Raw genomic sequence first — 16,239 nt, forward strand, 5'->3', positions numbered from 1 at the left:
CGCCAGGCTTTTCTGCCTATGGCATTCTCCAGGCAAGAATACTAGATTGGGTTTCCATTTCCTTCTCCAGAGGATCTTCCTGACCCAGGGATCAAACCCACGTATCCTGCCTCTCCTGCATTGGCAGGCAGATTCTTTACCACTGAGTCACTTGGAAAGCCCCAATTTCATCATACTGTTAGCTTGAAAGAAGCTTTAGTAAATACAGTTAAATCGATCATCAAATGCAACTCTTTTTTGGTGTAGGAAATATATGAGTTCAAAATCAACATATGTTTATCAAGAAAGGTAGAGGGATAAATATTAACATTAAAGTTAATTAAAAAATCTTAGCTGCCCAGGCATTTATTAGCCATATGGAATTACAGAGCTACCTAATTTTCCACAGACCAATGTTTCATCATGTGTATAGCAAGGATAGTACGTACCCTACTGGAGATTTTGTGACATTTAAAAGACCAGAACAGGTCATGACATACACTAAGATCTCAGAAAACGTTAGATGATGATGATGATAGTGACGTAATGTTGGAAGTGATAGTTGTGATGTGATAATGATTTCCTTCTGTAAATAGCACAATGTTATGCATCAAGAATAAAGCAAATAAAATCTTGCATAGGAAATGCCCTCACAGAGATTGTGATTTAACCTGGAATATGTGACTGTCACAGTACAATTAAATAGTAATACAGTTCAAACTCCTAAGACAACATCAAAGCCCCTGATTATGTTTCCTGCTACCCTTCTCCTGTTCATCTCCTGCCACCACTCCAAACACAAGTTGACATTCACATGCAAGCCAAACCAATTACTGTCTCCCCTCCGAGCCCACCACCACACAGCTCTCATTCTTCTGCCTTACACATACCACTTCTTTTTGGTCTGCTTCATTCACCAGCTGACCCATCCTTCAGAACTCAACTTCTTGTCCCTACATCTCTTCTGGGTCCCAGAGCACTCATATTTATCTCTGTTAAGAAGCATTTCATTACATCAACATTTATGATGCATGTGCCAGCCACTGAAATAGGAATGGGATACAAAACCCAAGAAATCATGAGATCTGCCCTGGGGAACTTTTGCTTTTATTTTTTACTATTGTCCTTGCCCTTAATGACAAATGTTGCCATATTTTTTTATTGCCCCCCCCGCCCTTTTTTAACCTAAAGGATGAATACAGGGTCTGACATGTAATAGATAATAAAGGTTGATGGGATAAAAGAAAGGTTGATAGAATAAAAGAAGGGCTTCCCTAGTGGCTCAGATGGCAAAGAATCTGTCTTCAATGAAGGAGACCCAGATTCCATCCCTGGGTCAGGAAGACCCGCTGGAGAAGGAAATGGTTACCCACCCCAGCATTCTTGCAGGGAGAATTCCACGGACAGAGGAGCCTGACAAGCTACAGTCCATGGAGTCACAGAGTCAGACAGGACTGAACAGCTGACACTTTCACTTTCAGGATAAAAGGAAGAGATGGAGGCATTAAGCATAGAGAACAGTTACACCAAATACACTGTCAGTGGTAGTGACGAAGGAGAGTTCAATAAGTTAGGCAGTAGGAAATGGAGGTTAGATAGACAGATACTCTGATTCCAACAAGGTTGTGTTCATTTTGAAGGCATGCTTGCTGGGATACTTTTCTCACAAACAAGTGGGCACACCAAATGTAAGCTGTCTCATTTAATCTTATAAGCATATTGAAAAGAGGAATGCAAGCCGGTGGCTGCAGAGGAACAGTTATTGCATGTATTTGAATGTGTCTTGATTCTCTTTCAAAGTCAGTTTTGTTGCAGAATATTCATTGTCTTTATAATCATGTGGAAGTTATTCCTCTATTTGTGTAGGCCACGTAGGAGTGAATAAAATTAAAAGTCACTATTTTTATGCCCAGTAAGTGATTGGATTGTACTTTAAGCAAGGGTAAGCCTCCTAAGTAGAGAGACGTGGCCCAAGGACAGTTTCCCAATATTTGAAACACCAGATGTCTGTCCCCCTGGGCAGAAAGTTTCCACTAGAGAGGAGAGGGTTTTATATTTTTATTTTATTTTTTCCTTTCGGGTGATGCTTGTTTATTTCTTTCTTATTCATTTGTAGAAAATATTTATTGAGCCCCCAGGCTATTTAAGGCACCATGCTAGGTGCTAGGACTGAAGTGGGGCCTAGATCAGATCTGTGCATAGATATTTAATGTAGATTATCAGAATTTCTAAAAGAGGATAATAGCAGATGTAGGCCTAGTCCCCAGTGTATACCCTGCCACAAAAATCTACCCCCCACCTATCTTTTCCAACCCCAAAGCAGTTTCACACAAAAGAAGTGACCTATTTTGAACCTGAGTGGTAGGGTGCATTTACTGTTTCATGAGCCTCTGTGTGAAAAAAATAAAAAGGAGAAAAACAGCATTCTGTTGGTTAGAGTTGTAAGCATGTCTTCCCAGCCAGGAGCAAAAATGATGACATCATTTTTTTTTTCTTTCTTTCTTTTTTTGGTCTCCACTACTATACCGAAGAAAAAGGAATCATTTTCCTTTCTCTCTTCCTCACCAAAGCTAGAAAAGGAGGCTTGTGCTTTGCTATTAACAGACCTCCACCCTATTCTCAAGGAATCTTAAGTGTCATCTAAGAAGGACCTAAGGAATGAAACTCCAGGAAGTTGCTAGAGGTGAAATCACCAAACTCCTCTCTGCAGAGCTGGGACCAAGGCCCCACCGAGCTCAGGGGAGTGGCTGCATTGGAAATTTAGACTAGGCGCCACACTTTCTCAAAGCGGGTGCGGGGCGATGTGCTAAATCCACAAGGAAATACTTTTGTTGTAATAACTGACCAACTGCCACATGTCTGTAGATATTAAATAAAACATTCTTCCCAGCAGATTACTCATTTGTGAAGGCTTTGGTAATAACCAAAGTTACCAAAATGGTATTACTAAGGGAAAAGGACTGAGATTTGGTGATAGAACTTTTGGTTGTAGTTTAATTTAACCTCTAAATACAGCTTATATTTCCTTTTAAAAGCTGTGTCCTTTATATGTTGTTTTTACCAAAAATCACCATCTTTGAGCTATGAAAGAACACATGAACTTTGACATTAAGGCACTAAAATTCCTCCACACTAGGGAAGTTGCCCAGGGTTATCAAGTTAGGAAGTGGTGGAGCTGGAGCTGAAATGGTTCACCATCCTTTATATGTCTAGAATCATTGCTTTTTTCACAACCTTTACAAGTGTGTTGATCTTGAAATATAATATTGCTTATGACCTTTCAGTGGTTTCAAGAGTTTCCAGTAGGGCTTCTTAAAGTCAGGCAGTATATTTAATATCACTGATGAAGAATTAAACATGATTTAAGACCATGTTGCAGAGATGAGATGATTTAATCATAGGATACAACAAATCCAGGAATTTTCCTCTCAGTAGCGTAGCACTGTTTATAAAATGAGGTATGATAGATTTTGCATGAGACTGCAAAATAATCATACCCTTTATTGTATATTTATCCAGCCATTTTGCTTTGTTAATGGTTGTACTTTCAAATGTTGAGTTTTTACATCGCTGTTAATATGTCTTTTAAATCACTACTTAAAAAAAAAAAAACTATTTAACATTGGCCCCTCTTACATTAACTGCTCTTCCCATGTATTTTAGGTGATCTCCAAAGCTTTCTGTCAACATGCAAACACAACCAAAAGGACTGCCATTTTCACAGTCACTGATAATTGTTACCAGTAGAACCACGTTGCATGTTTAGTCCAGATTAGACTGACATGTCGTGGTCTAATTCAATTGAAATGGAAAAATATTTTTATCTTTTATATTCAATATATTGTACTTGGTTGGGGTAAAACAATGAAGGAAAAAATGAGTGGGGAACTTAAAACTTCAGTGGAAGAGAAAGATATACAAAAAATAATGGAAATATAAGGCTGAATGAAATGCATATTATTTGTGCATTCATACATACTATAGGTAAATGCATTGCTATGGGAGCGTAAGTGAAAAAGCAATTAAACTTAAGAGGAAAACTGGGGAAAGTGTCACAGAACTGTGACAGCTGAGCTGGGCTCTCATGGATGGGTTGAATTTTCTTCTGTAAAAGAGTGGGTAGGGGCTGGCACTCTGGGCTAAGAGAATATCAAGAGCAGGGAAAGATAGAGGAGTGTGCAAGTGTGTTTAGGAAACCACACATGGCTAAGGGAATTGGAAATATGACTAGAGAATTGGAATAAAACGGAGGTGGACCAGGGCATGACAAAGGCAGCAGCGGTAGCGGTACTTGGCTTGCCAGACTTAGCAAATAAAAATGATCAGTTAAAATTCTCTTGAAAGGACTCCCTCAGTAAATCTGTTTCACATAAATTCTTGTTTTAGGTTTTGCTTCTAGGAGGCCTGAACTAAGGATAAGTCCTATGTGATCTGGTCACTGCATACCTTGCTAATCTCATTTCATACTGCTTTTTCTCCTATGTATTTGATGCCAGCGGTGCTGGCCTCCTTGCTGTGTGTTGGTATGCTAAGCATCTGCTAATTTTAGGGTATTTATGCTTATTCTTCTCTCCATTTGAAACTGTTAATGTCAACAGTTAATGTCAGTTCCCTCTAGATCCTATTTATCTCTCTATATCTCTCTTTCTATCTACATCTGCACCAACACCTACATCTGTATCTATATTTGCATCTGTACCTACACTTACAGCAATATCTATTTCGGCATCTGTCTGTTTATTGTTTTGGCCACATTAGTAGATTTTTTAAATCAATGATACCCAATTAGTTACATGTGTCTCAGATGGTAAAGAATCTGCCTGCAATGCCGGAGACCCAGTTCAATCCCTGGGTTGGGAAGATCCCTTGGAGAAGGGAATGGCAACCCACTCCAGTATTCTTGCCTGGAGAATCCCATGGACAGAGGAGCCTGGCTTCAGTCCATGGGGTCACAACGAGTCAGACATGACTGAATGAATAAAACGCAACACACACCAGTAACCATATCTTTGATTAGTTCCCTCCTAGGGTGACTCCGGGTTTGGTCCTACAGACTTGATCAGTTGGACATCAACACATGATGTAAGCAGCAACTTCTTAAGTGCTGAAACATTGAGATTTATCCTTTAGAATGCTGTTGCCAGCTTGTTCCAAGCTTGGGCTAGTCTGTTGAAGAGACCATATAGAGGAGTATCTCGGGTCTGACTGATAGCTTTAGATACGCAACAGTTATGCCACTGAGGCCACGTAGGATCATTCAGTTTCTCCAGTTGAGATGTCAAGTGATTACAGCTTTATTATCCAGGGGTGACCAGCCAAAAGCTACCCAGCTGAACCCAGCCCAAATTGCAGAATCTTAAGCAAATCAGTGGTTGTTACTTTAAACCTCTGACTTGAGGGTGTTTGGTTACATAGCAAGTGATGAGTGATAGAGCTATAGGATACTTATTTGGAAAATATTTGTCCCCTATATGGTCATTCCCAATACCTCTATTGCAGTAACCCTAACCCTAGCCAGAGTCATCTGTCATTTACTTCACTCCATAATCTAACATTACATGGGTTCAGTCCCTGGGTGGGGAAGATCCCCTGGAGGAGGGCATGGCAATTCACTCCAGTATTCTTGCCTGGAGAATCCCACAGACAGAGGAGCCTGGTGGGCTACGGTCCACAGGGTTGCAAAGAGTCGGACACGACTGAAGCGATTTAGCACTCATAATCTAACATTATGCTACGTATGGTAATCTAATTATTTAGGGAATCAAGTGATTTGCTGAAGACTTTGACTTGCAGTCAGATCCTTTCATCACTCTCTTTCCTCAGTTTCCTAAGGGATCTTAACTAATTTCATTCTACCTTTTTATTCCTCACCTGGTATCTTCCTCTGATCTTGTGGTATTTCTCAAGTTTATTCCAGTTGTATTGACCATACAGAGTTAAAAGACACTCAGTCATCAGAGGAGTAATTAGCTAAACTCTTCTAGTTTAGATTTTTTAATCTTTAAAATGGGACAGTTGGAATGTATTTATATTCTTGCTGATCCTCAACCAGGTTCAATATTTAATCTTTAACCCATATGGTAATTTTCCTATTGTTTCTATTTCTGTATTGCTTTTTTAAAAGTCCATCCCATTAGACTTTAATTTCATGGGTAAAGTATTCTGTTTGTTAAAAAGAAAAAAAAAAGAAGAACTCCAGAGCTATTGAACATAATTTCCAGCTAAGTCTGAAATTACTGACCTATTCTGATATATTTTGAAGACTTTATATGATTTATTTCCCTGACGTTTTATGGAAATTGAATGACATTGGTGAACTAATGATAGTAACGCCTGGTAATTATTGAGCACACATCACGTGGCAGGCACCACTCTAAACATTTTACATGTATTAACTTGTTGAATACTCACAAGAACCCTGTTAGAGAACATACGGTTTTTCTCCCTCTTTTACAGTAGAGGAAATAAGATGTGAGAAGTTAAGTAACTTTTAGAGGCAGCTCAGCTGATAGGGGCAGAATGAGACTCTTACCCAAATGGGTGTAGTTTTAAATCTATACTCATAACTCAGCTGTGTACTCTTGCCTTTCCAAGATTCATTTTGATGAGTGTTTGATGGATTACTTCTACCACAAACACCAGATTTCTTATTAAAGTTGGTTTGTTCTTTGTTCTGTACACAGGCTTTCCTTTGTGATTTACATTTTTTTAATTCTAATTTCAGCTCAATGGGTAATCACCTTTTCTCTGCATCCATGACTAAATCTTCCTCTGTGGAAAATGAAATCCATCCCTGCCTTCTCATCTCTCTCTGTGACAGGAGGAAACATCCGGAGTGAGACAAGAACTCTTTCCTACTTGAATTAGAGAATTGAGAGTACCTTAGAGATCATAATCTAACCTCCTTGCTACATATACAAAGGAACTGAGGCCACGAATGATTCTGTTAATTTCACCATTTTATTCAGTCATTCATTCTATCACTCAACAATAGTTGAAGTACCCCAAGAACAGTTTATGTGTATGTGTGTTCTCAGTTGCTCAGTTGGGTCTGACTCTTTGCAACCCCATGGACTGTAGCCTGCCAGGCTCTTCTGTCCGTGGAATTTTTCAGGCAAGAGTACTGGAGAGGGTTGCCATTTCCTTTTCCAGGGGATCTTCCTGACGTAGGGGTTGAACCCGCGTCTCTTGCCTCTCCTGCATTGGCAGGCAGCTTCTTTACCACTAGCGCCACTTGGGATGCCCAGGAACCAGTTTATACTTTGCACTGAAACAAGTTATTTCCCTGAGAGCTGTGGAGAATGTCAGTTGATACCCTAGGAGTTGAGGGCAGCTGAGAGCTCACAATCCAACACTAAGAGGACTGTCAGATTGCCATGATTTCTAAAATGCTGGGGTCACATTTTAAATAAAATGATTCTCAGAACTTCCCCAAGTATTGTTGGTCTCCATCCTCTAAGTTGTTTTAATGCCCTGAGTCATATCATATTTCTAACAAAACATTTTTGCTCGAATCTAAGTTTTTTAATAGGACACATGTCAATTTGTCATACTCTTGGGGCAAAGACAACTCACTTTGAGCTATTCAGTGCATTTATATTGAGTTTTTAAAATATATGCCATTTTGGTTAACTCATACTGTACTTGAAATTGCTTTTCAGAAGGAGTAAGTGACCATTTCAAACCATGCTATTTAGAAAGAACAATTTCATTGTAAACAATTCACCACAGGTCAGCTCATTTCAGAACTCCTGAAATCCAGTGGCCTATCATTATGACAGTTAGTTGAAATTCTCCGTGGAAGAATTTCTATCCTATATTCTGACATAATGGAAGGAACTAAAATGTTACAGACATATCAGTTTCTTCTTTTTCCTAATACAAACATTGATTTGCCTTCAATTTAAAATTTTAAAGTTATTTTTCAAGATCCATCATCCTTGGCTTGCCTATAACAAGGTTGTTATGGGAATTTCATGGGGTGATTCGTGCTATTGAGGCATTTTTTACTTATATAAGGATATATGCTAGGGGTTACTGTGTGCTCGGAATTATGCTAGGTGTCTGAGCTACAAACATGAAAACATGGCAGAGAGTACGACAGAGTGATGGAACTAATGTTTTAGAGTCTATAAGTCTGAGTCAGACATATTATTGGGCACTCTGTATATGCCAGTTCACTTAGCTTTTTAACCCTATGGGGTATATATTCTGATTTTTTGGATATAGAAGCTGAGCTCAAAAATACCAGCAAAACTCAGATCACTCAGTTTAATAAATATGATGGAGGAGAAATATGGCATCATGTAATATTTATTAGTTTATATGTATGAATTCTAAAACAGAATTATAAACAAATTACCTGGGAACTAAGGAGAACACAAATTATTCTTTCTAGGGTGCTGCTCTAAGGTAATATTTTAGTTAGGCTTTGGGAGTTGTATGAGAAAGAGGTGGAACTAGTGGACTTCCGGATTAGAGAAATGGAATAAAGAAGTTCTTTCAAAGATGAAACTGCGTGAGACAGGGAGTAGTCAGGCATTTCTAAGGTACAGAATACATTGCACGAGGGGATGCAGAGCAGAGTGGGCCTAATAAACACGATTACTGTATCAGTCCACATCCTGAAGTTTACCTCCGCTTTCCCCTGAAGCTTTTGTAGACAATTTCTCAGTTTCAACACGAATCTCTGCTTCTCTGCCTGGTAACTTTTTTTGGCAACAGAGACCTTTGTTCAACTGCAGATGGGTGCAACCTGGATGTGTGAGAAGGTTAACAACCTTAGGAGTGACCCTCAACCAATGGGAGAAGGGAATTAGCGGTTAATGCTTTAGTCCCTTGGTCCCTTGGTCAGAAAACCTGAGACCCACGCCCCACCGTTTCACAGGGGCCTTCTGGCAGAACTGAACTGGCTGCCTGACTTTTAAATGCACATTTTAGGGTCTTTTCTTACTTTCCTGTCTTTATTATTCTTTGAGCAGGTATTCATTTATTCAGGTCAAATTGCCTTTACCCGAGTCCTTGTTTTAGAGTCTGCTTTGTGAGTGGGTGGGACTCACAATAAGAAGGCAGGAAAAGTGGGAGCAGAGGAAGAGATGGGTGGGAGTCCCTCCTTATATGTTAAGAGACACGGACTTTACCATGAAGGAGAGGGCAAGTCATTAAAGGCTTTAAAGAGGAAAATAATGTCAAGTTTTAGTTTAGAAAGATTACTCAGGCTATGTGGTTAAGATACAGTGGAAAGGTCAAGATTGATCAGGGAGACTATTGGGGGGATTTTTGCAGTCATTCAGTAGGTCTCAGTTTGAGCTATTGATGTAGGATTGGTGACAGATTGAGACTTTTAAGATGGTATATGAAAGGGGATGGTTAGTACATGTATCAGCCAAGATAACAGCAACAAATAGATGTGTATTCAAAACAGGTGAATTTAAAGAATGTATAATGAACTATTATAAAAATTGTGTGCAGGATAAAGCAAAACCATGAAACATAGTATTCTAAGGCAGGTAAAAGCAGAGGAACTTTTTCTACCCTAGACCCAAAAGGAATGGATTCCAGAGCCTAAAGGAGAGGGTAGTACAGACAAGTCCCCTTGAGCGGAAGGTTGACCAGTCCTGAGGCTGAACCAGTCCAGGGACACTCTGTGGGGAGGAAGCCAGAGGAAGAAACACCCAGACTTCTTTCTCTTCCCTTTAGTATCCTGATGCAGCTCTCCACTGACCAAACCAGTTGGAAATCAGAGGATAAGGTCACATGTTGATGTAGACCATACAAATCTGCCTCCTGGGATGAAGGGCAGAAGGTCAAAGGAAAGGGTGGATCTGAAAGGCAAAAGAAAGATAGCACCAGTGTCCAGCAGGAAGACCAGAGCACAGAACCAATGATTTAGGACAAGAATTACAGGGAAAAGAAGGGAAGACCCTGCCTGCCTTGCAGAGGCTTTCTTAATGTGCTCTGTAATGGTCTCCTGTCGAGGTGAAAGGTGGGTAGTGCGCTTGGATGGGGTGTGATGGCATGGGCGCTGGGAAGAAGCAGGCTGACAAGAGTGGAGGCTGTGAGATCAGAGATGGGACCAGTGTCTTTGCTTAGTCCAGGGATTGTTGGATCTAGGTGGCCTGAAGCTGCATAGAATGTATGTGTGTGTGTGTGTGTGTGTGTCTGTGTGTGTGTGTGTGTGCGCTCAGTCGCTTAGTCACATCTGACTCTTTGCAGCCCCATGGATTGCAGCCATCCAGGCTCCTCTGTCCATGGGATTCTCCAGGCAAGAATACTGGGTGGGTCCCCAAGCCATCCTCCAGGGCATCGTCCCAACCCAGGGATTGAACTCATGTCTCTTGCATCTCCTACATTGGCAGGCAGACTCTTTTCCACTGCACCACCTGCAACCTTGTCGTGCTGCAGTTCATGGGTCACAGAGTCAGACATGACTGAGTGACTGAACTGAACACGTGGGAAACCCTGCCTTAGACTAAAATGAAACGTCTCTAAAAGTTCCTTTTTCCTCTGAAAATTGAGATGAGAAATGACACTTTCACATCCACATGTCTACTTCTCAGCTCTGAAATGTGAAGACACACACAGACACACACACACACTTGTGAACTTGTGATGCTGGAAAGTACATTGGTTTTGATAATATTTCTATTAAGCATCTGGTGATAGGTCCTAAGAAACTGGAATATTCATTTTCCTGTTCTTTGTAGGCCAGAGAACAGTTAGCCATCTGCAATATTTTTGTGTTACTACTGTGACTAGTTCATCTGTCTACAAGTGGGAAACAGGACTGCAGTCGTTACTGAAGACGTGTCTGGGCAATCAGTGCCCTAGCGAAGACTCCTGCCTTCCTGGGGAATAGAATTCGTCAGAACCAGGTCTGTCTCACTTTGCTAGACAGACAGTATGTCTGAGAAAAGCCTTGGTCTGCAAGTTAGCGGTTCAAGGTTCAAATCTTGACTTTACCTCTTCCCTATGTAAGATTTAGCTGGTTACACATACCTTCAGTTTCTTATCTGTAGGATTCAGAAAATGAGTCTGGCTTACTTTCTGCAATTGCTACAAGGCAATTTATGCAAAGCACAGTCGCTTATTTCTATCTAAGAACTATGTCTATTTATATATAGATAGTTTCCATTGTTTCCCCATCTATATATATTTCTATGTACAGAACTATCACTATTTATTTTGTTACAACTTTCTACTGGGGAGAGACAGAGTCCTTTGTTCCCATGGCTTGTAGACTTTTAGAAGAAAATGCTAAATTCTAGGTGGAAACATTGTTATGAGCATGGGCTATTTGTTCAGATGGATTTGGGTTTTAAGCCAGGCTCCTCCATTTATCAACTGTTAAAATCTAGTCAAGTTTCTTAAATTCCACTCAATTTCCATACCACTAAACTGAGAATAATAATATTTGTATCACAGGATTATTGCAAGAGTAAGTTAGATGATACACAAAAAGGATTAGCATTCACCACGGAGAGTAAGCACTCTGCTGATGGTAAATACATTTCATTGGCTGGTAAGCTTCTTTTCTCCTTCTCCCAGTCCTCTTTCCCAACTCTCCCCATCCTTTCCTTTTTCTCCTTCTCCTCTTGCCATAGACTAAACCCTCAGGGATGCTAGAATGAGTATGATATGACACTTGGCCTAGAGATGAATCTAGAAACTTTACATATATTAGTCTATTTCATCCTCACAAGAAACTTATAGTCCCCATTTGACACATGAGTAACCAAGGCTCAGAGTCACACAGCTGGTAACTGGCAACACGAGTTTAAACATGGATTTGCCCAGCTCCACAGCTCTTCCTGCATCTCCATTCTGGCTCACGCAAAATTAAATGTGACTATGTAGCAAAGGAAAACACTCTGTAATATGTGAAGTGATACGTGTGAAATGCTCTTATTTTACATACTGTAAAAATGTTAACAATTACACTGCTGGCTTGGCACAGAGGCCTTTAACATACAGTCTGACTTGCACACACCGGGCAGATGAGTCTGTTTGGTTCTACGTTGACGTTGACCGACAGGGTAGACTGAGCGAAAACTGCAAGGGGACTGTTCAGTGATCCCTGTCTTTTCAGGCACAGGGAAGGACAAGTAAGACAGGCCAGCAGTCTGTTTCCTCCCCATGGTGCAGTTGAGAACCAGCTGTGAATGGTGAGGGGGTGGGTCCACATGTGACCCAGAATGTGGTTTCCATCAACAGGCAAGCTGGCTTCCAGGAATCTCAGTCCCAGAATAGTTAAGGAGAGTAACAATGGGAAGCGTACTGCACATCCGGCTTGATACCAGCATATGGGGATGGCCCACTGCCTGGGCTGTAAAAGCCGTTTACTGAGCTAAGAAGTTAGCTGAAATAATAATTTAAGCATCCAATTAGCACAACAGCTGGATTTTTAATTCTTCTTGTTTTTTTAAAAATCTTCTTCACAAGTGAACTGCCTTCTAAAAAAACAATGACCTATTTTTAAACTCACATGTTACTGGCAGAGCAAAAATTCTGGTTAAGGTGCACTAGACTATCACTGATAATGATAATGAAGGAAGAAAAAACTAAATGTCTGAATAAAGGTCCAACCAGAGATGTTTGAATAGTTTTTACCCTCTCTTGCTTGCCTTCCATCCCTCCTTTCTTCCTTCTTCTTCTATTATTTCTCTTCCTTATTCAATTGAAAAACAATAATACAAGTTTTTAGGAGAGTGGTGATGTTTTTCTAAGGCTCGGGGTGATACTAAAACTTCTTTGTGGTTAATACAGAAGGCCCAAAAGAGGTCAATGTGATTAACTCTGTGACTTCCTTAAATGTCTTAATCATGTGAATATTTGTTTTTTCCTCCAGGACATTATCTAAAATCCAGCAGAAGAATTTCAACATTTTCCTTGGAAGCTTCTTAAAGTCACCTAACTTCATGTCTCCTCCTTTTAAGCTCACTTAAGCAAATCTGCCATTGTGCACAAAGTTCCGTTTAACCTATGATGTTTTACATGGGCTTATTTAATCGAAGGGCTTCCCTGATAGCTCAGTTGGTAAAGAATCTACCTGCAATGCAGGAGACCCGAGTTTGATTTCTAGGTCGGGACGATCCGCTGGAGAAGGGATAGGCTACCCGCTCCAGTATTTCTGGGCTTCCCTTGTGGCTTAGCTGGTAAAGAATCTGCCCACAATGTGGGAGACTGGGGTTCAATCCCTGGGTTGGGAAGATCTCCTCGAGAAGGGAAAGGTTACCCACTCCAGTATCCTGGCCTGGAGAATTCCGTGGACTGTATATACCATGGGGTCTCAAAGAATTGGACACAACTGAGCGACTTTCACTTATTTAATCATAAGTGAAAAATGGAGGAAAAATGCCATTGAGACGAGTCTCATAAGCAGTTCTTTTCTGTGAAGTTAATTGGAGTTGGTGGCATTCCTAGTCATTTAATCTATCTGTATACTAATTTTTACATATTTATCTATAGGTAGATATATACACACATCAGGATATCAGCTTTATTGCTGAGCACATCGATTCTAAATACGGTTGCTTTGTGTGTTATATTCTGTTCTAAGAGCATCATATAAATGATATTAATTAATTCTCCAGTGATCTGGTAAGAGATATATCACTTATTGCATTTCATAAAAGAAGAAACCCAGGATTAGAGAGTTTAGGCAACTTTCCTAAGTCAGAAAGTGGCAATTTTCATATCAGGATTAATTTCCCAACTGAAATTCTTTCAAATGTCCATTCTATTTCCCTCCTTTTTTATTAGAAGACTATAACTTCTTCCCACTTGGTAGCTAAGTAAAGTAAACAGAGAAAGCATTGCTATACCTACTATGCACATGAGAAAACTGTACCAGAGATCCTAAAGTGATTGGTTCACAGCAATGCCAGAGACTTCAGGGATTTTTCTCAGGTAAAGTGAATGAATCACTATGATAATGAACTGTCATATTATCAAGATATTTTATTAAGCTAAACTTTAAAAAGTGTCTTTTTCTTTGCCCAAGAGAATTCCCTACAGAAAATGATGATTTTTAATGAGAACTGAAAACCATTACAACTAGTGCAACAGGGAGCAAGCAAGTGCAAGTGCTCAGTCGTGTCCAATTCTTTGTGACCCTATGAACCGACGCCCACCAGGTCCCTCTGAACATGGAATTTTCCAGGCAAGAATCCTGGAGTGGGTCGCCATTTCCTCCTCCAGGGGATTTTCCTCACCCAGGGATCAAACCCGCATCTCTTGCGTCTCTTGTGTCTCCTGCATTGGCAGGCAGATCCTTTACCCCTGTGCACCCTGGAAAGCCTGTAATACACAAGAAAGTGAAACATAAATGCTTTTATAGGATTGATGATTATCTTCTGTCTGCTCTGAAACTATAGGGAACTTTCATTTGTTTTCATCTGCTTGGTTTATCTCTAACTTTGCATCGATAGATTTTATTTCTTGTGATTGTAACAAGATCATTATCGACTTTTCAACTCCCCTTTCACTGCAGGAAGCCCCAGTAATTCTCACTGCCAGTAGGACTGTGAATCCTACAGTAATTTTCTGTAGGATTCCAAGGCAGTTAAGATACCAACCAAAGCAAAGACAGACTAGACATCTTCATGGAAACACTGAAATTCAGCTCCAAGTCTTTCTTTCCATCTCATCCCTGGTTCCACCACAGTACAGTTTCCTCAGATCTTGTAACCTTTTATCATATTGACTGAACACTGCTGCAAATGGATCCTTAGTTGGGTTATTTTCTTTTGGCCCTTACTGTGAAAATGAACAATTCACTTGGATTTGACCTGTCTAGTGGAGATATAGTATGAAGCACATGTAAAATTTTCAATGTTTTTACTAATGACATTTTTCAAAAGAAAAAGGTAAGCTTAGTTTTAGTAATTTTCTTAGCCTAAAATATCACATATAGTATATAACCAATGTAAAAAAAATTAATGAGGTATTTTGCAGTCTTCATACCAAGTTTGTGAAATATGATGTATATTTACACTTTACAGCATATCTCAACTTGAACGAACCACATTAAAAATGTTCACTAGTCACATGTGGTTTAGTGCCTACTGTATTGGGCTGTGCAGGTCTAACCTTTGCAATTATGGAGATTAAAATGGGATTTTGCATGATGAAAACTTGCATTAAAGACTTTATCATGAAATTTTAATTAAAAACAAGAACCAGTCTGTCAAATATTTATTATGTGCCAACTATGTACCATACTAGGTGTTAAGGATATAAGAAAAGTAAAGTTGTTAGAAAGAAGTATAAAATATAACTTTTCCATTGTTCCATCGCTAAGGAGCTAAATCCCTCTAAATGGCTGCAATGGGGGAGGTGTTGGTAGGATGAAGAATATGAACTAGTATTACAAACGAATTTCTTTTAGTACTCATTTCTCTGTCCAATGGGAGAACTATTTTTTATAGCTAGGACATTAATGAAGTCACTCTCCCAACTGCATTCCTTCCCTATTTTCCTTCCACCCAACCCAAAGAACTAAACAACATTCCTTTCACTGGGACAGCTTCAGGATAAGAAATTCAGAACAGAGGGACAAGATGCCCCCAGATCATAATGCTCTCAGGGAGAGAACCAAAGACCTAGCCCTACACAGGGAGGAAATCTGATAATTACTATCAAGCCTTTTTACCAGCTGTGTGATACAATGGGCAAATGTTTCTTTATTTTTAAATCTAGACTTTGGATTTTTTGATAGAGAATAAAAGATGATAGTGTCTTTATTCAATAATGGCCTTGGTATAAGAAAGTGACATCCCTGTGTAGCTTAGGAAGAGACAAGATTAATATGGGACAAATCAAGAAATTCAACAAAATGGAGAGGAACACTCTGCCAGATGAGACCTTCTTGGGTTAAGGGATTATTTTTCAATAACTGTTCATAGGGAAGAATATAGGATTCTAAAATAGGACTTGTCCGCATATCTTTTATAAGTCATGGTATTGTAAAATCCTTCTGAGGTCTGGTTTCAGAATTCTTTGCCCATATCCTCTACTTTCTTCTTGTTGTTCAGTTGTTCAGTCACGTCCAACTCTTTGTGACCCCATGGACTACAGCATGCCAGGCTTCCCTGTCCTTCACAATCTACTGGAATTTGCTGACTCATGTCCATTGAGTCAGTGATGCCATCCAACCGTCTCATCCTTTGTCACTTCCATCTTCTCCTGCCCTCAATCTTTCCCATCATGAGGGTCTTATCCAATGATTAGGTTCTTCATATCAGGTGGCCAAAGTATTGG

This window comes from Muntiacus reevesi, chromosome 9 (genome assembly GCF_963930625.1).
Source record: "Muntiacus reevesi chromosome 9, mMunRee1.1, whole genome shotgun sequence".
In the NCBI taxonomy this organism is placed as follows: Eukaryota; Metazoa; Chordata; class Mammalia; order Artiodactyla; family Cervidae; genus Muntiacus; species Muntiacus reevesi.